At 42.1% G+C, this 11,204-nt stretch overlaps 1 protein-coding gene across 2 annotated transcripts in view; it reads left to right on the top strand.

Moving 5' to 3' along the window:
- Positions 1 to 539: 539 nt before the first annotated feature.
- Akap6 (A-kinase anchoring protein 6) overlaps positions 540 to 11,204 on the top strand; it is a 441,052-nt gene continuing 430,387 nt past the window's right edge. For both annotated transcript variants that reach the window (XM_040743100.1, XM_040743097.1), the window contains exon 1: positions 540 to 672. The gene's annotated coding sequence lies outside the window, so the exon portion shown is untranslated. The remainder of the gene's footprint in view (positions 673 to 11,204) is intronic.

Below are 11,204 nucleotides of genomic sequence, written 5' to 3'. Positions count from 1 at the left end.
TACATAAGGGAAAACATCAGGGCAGACCTGGCTAGCGAAGGCTTGGCCCATATTTTGAGAATTATTAGTCTGCATTCTTGAGTTTCAGACTCTTGGTCAGCTGTGTATTACATTTTAAATTGCTTTTGTCCCCCCCTCCCTGCTTTGTTCTTTTGGTCTCTGCCAGGTGAACTAAAACTCTTTTTAGTAACTTTTAAAGAGGTATTGTCTTTAGCCTGAGAGAAGAAATGATCAAATTGCTTGATAGGTAAACATGGATATGAGTTTGTATTTCCTTAGGACTGAATCTACATTCCACTCCCACCTTTATTCTCTAAATCTATAGCAACACATAAAGAATTAATCTTAATTTTCCTCCAAAATTCTTCCAGGAAAATCCTTTTTCAGCTTAACAGATTTTATTCCAACGAGGAAGCCTCTTCCTTTGGACAAAATTTTGCGTATTGTCTGTTTCTTACAGAGCTTCCGTATTGTCTCAGGCTCCACTGGAAATGCAGCAAGGATTCCTAGCACATCCCAGTTGCCATAGCAACAGCAGTCTTTCCCATAATGAGCTGCATCATCTGAACTGATGTCACAGCATCATGCAGCAGGTCAAACAAGGCATCTCCTAGTATTGCATCCTACAGATGTGCTGTAAACATCAAAAGAAGACGTCGGGAGCAGGAGATGGTGAGTATTAAATGTCCTGGCCTTAAATGCATGGCTGTTTTGTTGGTTAATCGGCGTCTGCAATGGCAGAGATGGAGGGATGTTGTCTGTTTAAAATGGACCGGAGAAAGAAGGGTCGTTTTACCTAATTCTGTTTTCAGGCTGCTGTGTTAAGACAAAGGCCTGAAAGCGTCATGTAAGAATCAAAGTGTAAAGATTTCTTATTCCATCTCTGCCTGTGATATTCAGTGTTCTCATGGGTTTAAAAAAAATAAGCACAGTATAATTTTTGATTGCAAAAGCCCATATAAGCTCTAAAATGTGTAGTTCATGGTATTTTAACATTGTAAAGATATGTTTCTTTTTTATGGGGTAGGGCTAATTGGCCCCATTTGCCTCTATGATTTATGAAATATTTAGTGACTTGCAGAATGGAATTCAGGATTTACCTCCATTGGGTTTCAGGTTCTTCACAGCAAAGCATTTGACATAATCCTCATGTGAAAGGGGTTCTCTTGCATGTTCAAGAAAGAATCTATTAAAAGCATAAAGGAACAAATGCTATTATTTATGTCCTTTGACTTGTATGAAATGTCTTCAATTCGGGTCCTCCATAGTTAAGAGGTTGTAGCTGGAGTTGCTTGCAGGCTGGTTTGTAACTGAGAGAGGAACACATCTCTCTGCGGCAGTTATAGTCAAGGATAACCAGGCGAGACTCTGGAGGGACCAGTGGCACTGTCATCTCTTGCTTAACTTTAGCCCCAAACTGGGTGGGGTGAGGGATAACTGTTGGGGTCCTTAATACTTGCTAGGAATGCAAATCTCTGTACTCATTACATCAACTCAATTCTGAAAGTCTAGGTAAACATGCATTGTTTACATTTAATCCACAGCTTGTCTTGAAGCATGTTTACTTTTTTTTAATTTATTTTTTTAAAAGAAAGTCTAGCAGGCCAGTAGGGAACCTTTGTTTTGGAAAATGACATGGATTTCCCTGGAGCAGCTGATTGCTGCTAGGGGAGAGAAAGGAGAAGGCACATGTCAGTTCAGTTGATCAATCTGTCCACTTACAGTCAGGGAGTGGTCTTACGTTTCAGCGCAGTCCCATCGCTAGTTCTTATTTATACAGTCTCACTGGAAAGAATAACACCCTTGAGTTCCTTTTCGTTTAGTTTAGATTGTTGATGGAGCCTGAAACAGATATATCATAAGAAGCAGGAACAGACTGGATTGATTTTTTTTTCCCGTGGAGTTGAGCGTGTCAGTCCCATTAGGCACTAGCTTGAGTGGGAGAGCTTGCGTTTTAATTAGTTTGTTTATCCCACGCCACACACATGCTGCTCCCAGTCTTTTAAGCATAGATGGCTGGCATGCAGCTACATGGGATGGAAGAGGTCAACTCCGTCTGGCTCTCTCCCAAGCACTTAGGAGCATGGATGTTCACAGCCTGCTTTTTTTTTTTTTTTTTTTTTTATGACGCATAGTGTGAGCAGAAAGCTCTTCTGGGACTGCCGGGTGTGAACACAGAGGCTCTAAGGTGACAGGGAGGAGCAAGATGGAAATGGGGGAAGGGTAAGAGTGCCTGGTGGCTGAAGTACAAGTCTGGACACCATGCCCAGCCCCCACCAGAATCCCTCTGAAGTATTGCTTCCAATGGCTAGTAACGAGAAGAGACCTCTAAAGGCAGCGTTTTAATGGGTCGTCTCTTGCCTTAATTCTTATCTCTTTTGTCTAACACTGCTTTCAGCTGCTTCATCGGGGGTGATGTATACAATTACTGGAAGTCACAGAGGCCGGATTCCTTAAGGGCAGTGTCGGAAAAGTGAAGTCATGCTTTGAGGGTGGGGAAGGGCACTGGCGGGTGTGGGCTGCGGCGCAGTTGCTTGTGGTACATCCGCCCAGTGCAGACAAGCCTGTCATCCACCCAGCCCCCACCGTGTGCAGCTACAGTTCCTCAACTTTATGCTTTTGTGCTTTTTGCTCCAGGAGAACAAAGCCGCGATGGCTGGAGCTGTCACCCGGCTGTTCTGTTTCTTAGCGGGCCACAGCCTGGGCTGCACTCTGATTAGCTGGGCCTTAATTACTAGCTAAGGCTTTTTCAGTTGCTGTAGCTTTAATATATCCCCAAGGGGTAGGGTGTGTGTGTGTGTGTGTGTGTGTGTGCGCGCGCGCGCGCGCGCGCGTGTGTGTGTGTGTGTGTGTGTGTGTGTGTGTGTGTGTGTGTGTCTGTGTGCTTGTTTGGGGGAGGGAGAGAGAAACTGTTCTATGACTGGACTTATTGGTGCCTCAGTGAAATTTTCTAGAATTTTAAGTATTTTGTTGTGCATAATGACCGGAGAATTATCAAAGCCATGTTGACTGTGTGGCCAAGTTTAGACTGTGTAAGTCGTACAAGCAGTTAACCTCTTGAATGCTTTTGGCTATGGATTTTGTTCCTGAATGACAAATAATAAAGAATTTAATTCTTTCCAGATAATTAGGCCATAGTAGGACTACTACTACTACTACTAATAATGATAAGTATAACTAACATTTATTCAAGTCATTATTTATCAGTTTTACTGGGCCAAGCTTTGTGTATCAGGCTGTTTAGCTCTTAAGATGGCATTATGAAGTAGAAAGGAACAGTCGCACTTCATATGACTGGGCACGGGTACTCATACTACAGAACCAGTTCTTAGGATAGACATTTGGCTAAAGTCACGTGTCTTTTAAATAACCAGTGTGTTCTGCCTGGAAAACCTGCATGCTCTCTACAGCTCCTCCACTTTTACCACAGCTGAACTGTGTTAGTCATTTCTGCTTTCTCACACATAGCCAACCCCTCCTAATTCTGCCTGGAAGGTCAGATTTTACAGGTAGAATGTAACCTCAGTACACTCACATCAGTTCACTGTAAAGATGAGAGTGAGTCCTGGTCGGATATGAATACTTACTTTGTCCATAGCTGTTTAAGTAAAGCAGGGCTGACGCCCAGACCCTCGCCGCTGCCCCTGCTTGACATACTGTTTTAACCGGGTCTGTGCGTGGAAGATGCAGCACGAATGTGAGCGGGCATGACAGAGTCTCACTGAAAGTCTCACCTGAGTCATCCGTGATTCAGGTTTCTTGTACTCCTCCTATTAGCCGTCTCTGTAGTGTTCTGCTGATCTTAAGATATTTGCATTTGCTGGTAACACCAGCCAGATAATAAAAGCAAAACCTCTCTCACAGGCCAGAAGGTCTGATACGAATTCACCTCTTGAGTCAAGAAATAACAAGAGGGTTTATTGGCTGGATGTGTCAGTGGCTGGAACTGAGTGATGTATGATCTAGTACAAGAATCCCAGGCCTGTGCAACATCCCGGAAGCCTCGTGCTTGAGGGGAGCCAATACAGTCATCTCTGCATCATCTAGCCCGCTCCTAGCTATGCACTCCCAGTGTCATTACAAGGCTCTAGGGGCTGTTCTTTGTTTAAGTATAGGCTAATGCACACACTGATAGCACACTGGTATTGATTATAGGGGGGTGGTGAATGCTTAGAAATATTATTCCACAGGGTGCATTAGCCTTTTCTAGGTTCTGGGAAGAAGATAGCCTTTGTCCTAGACTGCTCCAAGGAGGCCCAAGTTTTTCTGCATGAGGTACAGGGTTGAGAAGTTGGTTAGGAAACAGCTGGAGCATCTCCACACAGTACATTCTAGAGGGGGAATGGCGATAAGGTGGTACAATCATTAGGGTGATTCCTTTCACCTGGATACTGAAAAATGCTTCCGTTTACTCTAATTCCATGTGCTAACATAGAAATCTCCATAGATGTCTATGCATGCATGGCTCATATATGGAGATGAACATACTACATTGAATAATAGCCAGATTTTCTTCCTTGGCATGGATTAGATTCTTGCCATGTGTCAAAAAGTCCAGTATTGTCATATTGGTATGAGCTATTCTGAGAAATATAATTGCAATAATTTAGAAAGTAAATTTCTGTCTCATTTGACAAAACTTACCTATGATAATAAGACATGTGTAAGACACATCAATTAAGGAGTGATATAAAAAATTTATTGCAGTATTTCTTGCCTTGACAAACTCCCTTCCTGGACAGGCCTCTAGGTATAGCATTCTGGGAACATGGTTGGCCAGTGGAGATGTGTGCAGACGAGGTTCCAGACTTACATGTTTATACAAGCATGCTGTACAAATGTCAACTCAAATGAGAAGGCTTGGAAACAAGTATCTTAACTAATTTATTTAAAGTTATGTATTTACATGACTATTTCTAGGTCTGCATTTGTATTAGTTACTTTCTCCAAGCAGAGGTTTATTTTTGCTCATGGATTCAAGAGGATGTCGTCTCTCAGGACAGGGATGTCATGGCACAGGACCGAGTACATTTGTCGTGGCAGGAGTTTGAAGGGGCAGTTCCTCACATCTTGGTGGAAAGTAGAGTGCTGGATTGGAACCAGAGGCAAGAGTAATTACCAAAGACATGCCCATGTCTCACCTCCCCAAACAGCGGTACCAGCTGGGTACCAAGTGCTTAAAACAAAAACTTTGGAAATATTCCAGATTAAAAACCATTGAAACATTTATGTGTCCACCTTGGTTTTTTCAAAGCAGAAAAAAAAACCAAAATAAAGGAAAAAAGCTTAATATTGAGAGCTCTCTCATCTTTACTGGTAACTGCAGACACTTTTCATATAAATATCAGTTTTTATTGGACTTTGCACAGAGTATCTGACTGTTAGGTGTTCTGAATTAATAAGGCCTAAGGTTTCTTCTCCAGAAGCACGTATCTGTTAGAATCTGAAACCTTGATTTGGTTTTAAGACTTGTCTTGTAATCCAGCAGCTGTACTTTTCTCTGATCCCCAGCCACAAAGCATGCTCTGAATTCTTCCAGCCATCTTGCAACGGTGTACTTGAGTCACAGGGAGAACTAAGCAAAGAGTGTGGGACTTTCAGAACAAGTTCTCCAACTGGCTGGTGCCTGAACTGAGCCTGGCTTGCAGCCTACGTCATAACCTGTGCCATTAGGCAAATTCACACGTGGCCTCAATGCTTTTCTGATGTGATCTTGGAACTTAGCAATATCTGCCTAGGGGGATCTGCACTTCCGTTTTATACTGGACTCTGTGAAGTATGCAGTCAGTTCTTCATGGTCCATTTGGTGCTCCCTGAGCCCTGTGGGCATTTGGGTTTGAGGCTCTCTTAGTCCCTAGCTCCAAGACAGTTCAGATATAAGTTTAAACTTTAAAGCTAAGAGACCACTGTTATTAAAGCAACTCAGAGCAAAAGAGCCCCCACTCTGTAGAAAAACTAGCTGTTTACAGGCAATTGGGGACATATTACATTATAGCTGATGATGTTTCAGAGGCCAGCTTTATGTGTCACCACCATTGCTTCCAGGGGAGAAATCAAATCCTCTCTGCAAAGCAAGCTAATTAAGCATCCTATTGGTTCAATGCTTGTACCAATTCTCTTGCCCTTTGTTTACTACTTGATTACTTTCATCACCGTCTTTGTTTAACTCTCATTTAACTAATTACACAACGTATTTATGCTAGCTGGGAATGTTTATTTCCACTCCCCCTTCCCCCTTTACCCATCTTCTTAGTCCTTCTCCCCAGGAGGCCAGGGACCTATGATTTGAGGTTATGTTGCTGCAGGAAGAGTTCATATTTTTTTAATTAAAAAGGGAATTACAGTCAATATAATGAGTCTTTCTCAGTCCTGCCTTACTAATGTCCCACAGTCCAGATCCAGTTACTATTTGTGGTAATGAGACTCTGGTGATCTGCTCTGGCCCTCAAGACAGGGAAGTGTTCTCACTTGTCATGACAAAGAGAAAGGGCTGTGCTCATTTGTGAGTCTATAGATTTACATAGTTGTCATCAGTGACGTGAGCGATGGTACCCTGAATGATGGTGAGTGATTGTTCATGAATGGTAGCACCTTGAAAAATGATAACTTTTTTTTGAGTATGTGAATAAATAGAAGCCCAAGGGATCTAAAAAGGGGATTTGATATTCCTTGGAAGCCTTGGGGTAGAGCTCTCTTCAAGGATGGTGCCTCAAGAACTTCACCATAGCAATCTTGATATTTACCATGGTTACCATTGGACAAAGTCATAAACGCATCTTACTTCAGATAATTTCACCAGTAGTCAATAATGAACAAACGCATCAAATGCCCACCATCTGCTAAAGGGAAAACAACAACAACAACAACAAAACCAAGGCCAACCACAAAACCACACATATATATTCCCAGGAGAGCTTGTCACAGCGTCAACACTGTATCATTGTCTGGGCTCTACTTGAAAAAAATATTCCTGATAACTTCTTTCCTTGTTGTGCCAGCCTGTGATGAAGACTGGAGTGAGAAACTGAGGACAGAGAAAACGATATTATAGTCATGTCAAGAAGAGATGCATTTTTTCCTTATTAGTGTTTGCTTTGTCATCCTAGCCTCTATGTTTTGGTTAATATCATTTGACTTATTCGCCACCAAGAAGCAAGGAGCAGTGGTGATGTCTTCTCCATGGGGTTGCAGTGTGCAGGCGGGGTTCCGTGGCTTATTTGACATGGGGAGGAGAGATGGCCCCGTGGATGGTGGCTCATGACTACCTGTAACTCCATTTCCAGGGGGTCCAATGCTCCCTTGGGCCTCTGAGAGGTCCTGAACACACATGGTGCATAGAAACTCATGTAGGTGCATACATCCACGTGGTGAAAAGACAGACACGTCACGAAGAGACACATAGACTAGTGGCTGTCTCCTTTGGTGAATCTGAAGTTCCTTTAGAAATAGAGTTATTTATTCTCCTTTAATGTATGAATCCTTAGCTAAAAGTATGCTTGATGGTTTGGTTGGTGAGTTTTGTAAGAACGTTTGATATATGCCCCTAGTAGGGAGAATGGTAAGCCACGGTAGGCAGTGGTCCTTCCCTGTTAAAAATACCCTCATGGAAAACCACAGGACTGCTCTGGTAAAAGCAGAAAAGCACAGAACCACGGTGGTGGAGTTGTTTGCCAGAACGAGCATCCTCATAAATGAAGCAATTCGTGAAGGTAGCTATTGCCTTTACTCACTGGTAGTTAGAGGCAAACTATCTTTTAGTAGTAGATACCCGCTGCTGATTCCTATTTCAGAGGCATGTAAATGTCATACTTCTGAAGCATTTCTTTCAAAAATAGATGTTTTTGTTTTTTTTGAACTTTAACTCATTTAACAGCAACCTGTTCTTAGAATGCCTTCATTTTTAAAATGACTATCAAGCAGCAATTAGAAAAGCACTCTGAATAAGAAAATAGAAAACTCAGAGTTTTTTATTTTATGACTGTAAGTAAAACTTTAGTTTACTTTAAAGTACACTTTAAGTAAATTTTAAGCTTACTTTTATAAGTCTCATGCTATGAGACAAATGCTTATGCCACCTGAGAATTTTCTTATGTCAGTACCACGTGGCATGGCCAGTTACTGTGTTCACTCATGTTCAAGTGGCAGAATCATTAGGGAGACAATGGGAGGGAGCTTAGCTTTGGTGCTTGCTAGGGGGATTTCGCCAAACCTTGGTTTCCTTCATAGTAAAGCAAGGGTTAAAACAAAAGGGCCGAGTTTGAATGATTTTTAAAGTTTCCTATTAACTCAAATTTTACATATCACTTGCAGGGTTCTCCGTAACTTTTCATCGTTTAACCTTCTGACTTTCAATACCATACTCCCATATTTTAAATGTGCTTGTTGTGCTCATGTAGATGAAAACAGACGTCTTGTCTTAATCCAGGAGAACTGCTGTGATAATACAGAGTGCAGCTTTTCACAGAATCTCATTCTTCACAGTGGCGAAGGCCGGAGCTCCAAGATCAGGGCACTGCAGTTGGTGCGTAGTAAGCGTCCATAGGAGGGAATTATGGGCACTCATCTCATTGACTTGGATCTGAATGAGCTATGCATTGGCTTCACTTGCTAATATCATCATAGGGCTTCAACATATGTTTTTTATAACAAATATTTAGACGATGATGTTTATATGTCACTTTCCCTCACATTTGTGTGTGTTTAGCCTGAATTTCCTAGTACTTCATGGTTGCTAGCCCATAGTCAACACATAGATTTCATTTAAACCAACCAATTGTTTTCTTTCCCAGTAATTCTCCTCCCATAGCTTCCCTATCTTGCGGATTCATTCATTTTGTCTTTTTTAGCCACAACATACACATTCAGTTAGTGATTGGGATAAAATATTTGGTTCTTCTTGCCTTACCCATTGGGTATAGAATCTCTTAAGAAATTCACACTGCTTCCCCAGACATCTATATACAATATGAGTGACTGCTTTTATTAGTTTGAACCATATAGGATTCCCATTTTTTTTGTGGTCAAATGGCCAAATAATTATCAACTTTATGTGGTTCAATAAAATCATTTGTTATCACAAAATATTAGGTTTTTTTTCTATGTCAGTGGTGAAAACCAGTCCTTAACGAGCAACTGAAGCAATGCACAGAAGTCAAGGGCCTTGGTGAAGGCTGGGCTGGGCTGGAGAGGATTTCTTCTTTTTCTGCCACCAACGTTGTACTGTAGCAAGCTGCTTAGCTTCATCAGGCTTTAGCATCCTCATTTGAAAAACGGAAATTGTAAAGCCTGCCTTGCAAGCTTGTTGGTAATGTTCATGGCTCACAGAGTGGCACCTGACATATGTTGACACTTAATAAGTGGCTATGATGCTGTAACCACCATAGTACTTCACAGCCATGATATATAAAGGCATAACTGCTGAAAAGTGGCTCTTAATAGACTGGAAGAGAAGTTGCTGTAAGAAACAAAACAAATAAGCCGGGTGTAGGTGGCACACGCCTTTAATCCCAGCACTCAGGAGGCAGAGGCAGGTGGATCTCTGTGAGTTCGAGGCCAGCCTGGTCTACAGAGCGAGTTCTGGGTCAGGCTCCAAAACAATACAGAGAAACCCTGTCCCAAAAAACAAGCAAACAGACACACAAGAGGGCAGGTTCCTGAGAAGAGCGTTTCCTCAAGTTAGTTGTCTTTTGTGTCATCCTCACTCAGGTGACTATTTTGGGAGCACATTCTACAATTTTTCTAGCATCTCAAAATTTGCTTGATCTTCCTCCTTTAATATTTTTTTACTTTTTGAAATAATAAAATTCCACTAAAACTATGAAGTTTGTGCATTTATAACAAATAGTTTTCATGTTTTGTTCTATAAAAATTGTGCTAAAATTGAGGGTTAGTGTTTAGTCATGAATTCAGATTTCTAGCCTCTGATAAGCTTTCCCGGTATTAAATTTATACTTCTCCAGTTTCCTGAATTTTTTAGACATGGCTATTCTCCATACCTCAGTGTCATCCCCACTCTAAACCTATTGGTTTTGAATTTCCTACCTGGAAGAAAACATTGTCTGCAGCCCCCATCTCTCCAGGAAGATATTAGGAGTCATTTCCAGCACTCCGTCCCTTCTCTGCCCTCTCCTGACCTCTGTTGAAGATTTGGTAAGGTTGAGCCTATGAAAATACCTTTTTAAAAAAATATCTAGTGGATTAGGTTGGGCTTGCCCATCTCCTGGCTTCCTTTTGTCTCAACCAAAGACTGGACACAATCAGGTAGCATCTCATGGAAGTCTCTCCTGTACATGATCTTTCTAGACACTGTGAACCCTTCCCAGCGTGGCTTCAGGATCCGGTGTGGCTGGCGCACTGTGGGGCAGAAGGGGGAGCAAAACACGCTGTGAATGCTGGATATGCGGCTGCTCTGAACAGGCCATTTCAGCCTAAATTATTTGCTGCATTTTAAATTTTGAACTAAAATTTTATCTGGTCAAAGTTAGTGTGTGGTCACTACAGCCTGACTCAAAGGGAGAACATGCCACCATCTCCAGCAACGTTCACAACGCAGTAAAGCAGTGATTTTGGTTCTCTTTGAGGATCCAGAAGACCAGCTCCCTTGAAGAAAGGGGATGGGGTGGACACCAGTGAGCTTAGGTTTCTGAGTTTAGAGGTTAGTCCACCCTGTTGCTAGCTGTCTACCCAGCCTTCCTAGGGCCTGCTTTTCTAGTCTTTATAGTAGGTACTTTGTCAAACATTGCGCAGCTTGGAAACGATGTTTATGAAATACCTAGCATAGTGTGGGTTGGGGGCGGGTACAGGAAATGTCTAGCGGTGATCAGTAGAGACTGAACTATTTTTAGCCTGTGGCTGCCTTGTCCTCATTTCAGAACAGTTTCTGTTTCAGTTCCAGACCTGTGGGTCATCAGTGGTCAGACTATTGTACCAACATCTACTCTTTCTGCCAACCAGGCACCAAACGGCATCACACAGTTAACACAGTAAAGAACAGAGGAGACAAATAGGAGTTCTACTTATGAATTCAGCCTTGCTATGTACCCCACAAGCCTTGGGTCCCTTTTAAAGCCGTTGCTCATTCCTCAAACTCTGTCCTCATAACTTAAGAATTTATAAAGCAATGATTCTTCTATTATGTGTTACTACTTACTCACACCGAACCTGTAAACACACGTGCACTGTCTCCGCAAACAGTTGGGAGGGCT

Source organism: Mesocricetus auratus, unplaced genomic scaffold (assembly GCF_017639785.1).
Source record: "Mesocricetus auratus isolate SY011 unplaced genomic scaffold, BCM_Maur_2.0 Super-Scaffold_15014, whole genome shotgun sequence".
Taxonomy (NCBI): domain Eukaryota; kingdom Metazoa; phylum Chordata; class Mammalia; order Rodentia; family Cricetidae; genus Mesocricetus; species Mesocricetus auratus.
Note: the sequence above shows the minus strand (reverse complement) of the source record. Positions and strands in the feature narration are given on the sequence as shown.